Genomic DNA, 338 nt, shown 5'->3' with positions numbered 1-338 from the left:
TCCTCTGCTCCCGCCGGAGCCGCAGCCGGGGTCGTCGTCGGGGCTGGCAGCGCCTGTCCCACAGCCTACAGGCAGGTCTGCTCGCCTGCTGCCTCGCTGAGAAAGAGAAATGCCCTTGCTCGTGCCGGGACAAAGTTTCGTAGCAATCTCAAGGGGATCTTGCAGGCCCCTTTGTGATACTCCAGTTTGCTAAAACGAGGGCCCAGGTACTGTTCTCTTTACCCTGTGTTTTTATGCGGCTCACGGTTAAGCTTCCTGTGTAAATTACAAGTACAGCTGACTTCTACCGAGGAGCTGCAACCTTATGGCTGTGGCATTGCATGGCCTGATGCATCCAT

Source organism: Aptenodytes forsteri, unplaced genomic scaffold, assembly GCF_000699145.1.
Source record: "Aptenodytes forsteri isolate BGI_AS27 unplaced genomic scaffold, ASM69914v1 Scaffold217, whole genome shotgun sequence".
NCBI lineage: Eukaryota > Metazoa > Chordata > Aves > Sphenisciformes > Spheniscidae > Aptenodytes > Aptenodytes forsteri.
This window is presented reverse-complemented; position numbering follows the sequence as displayed.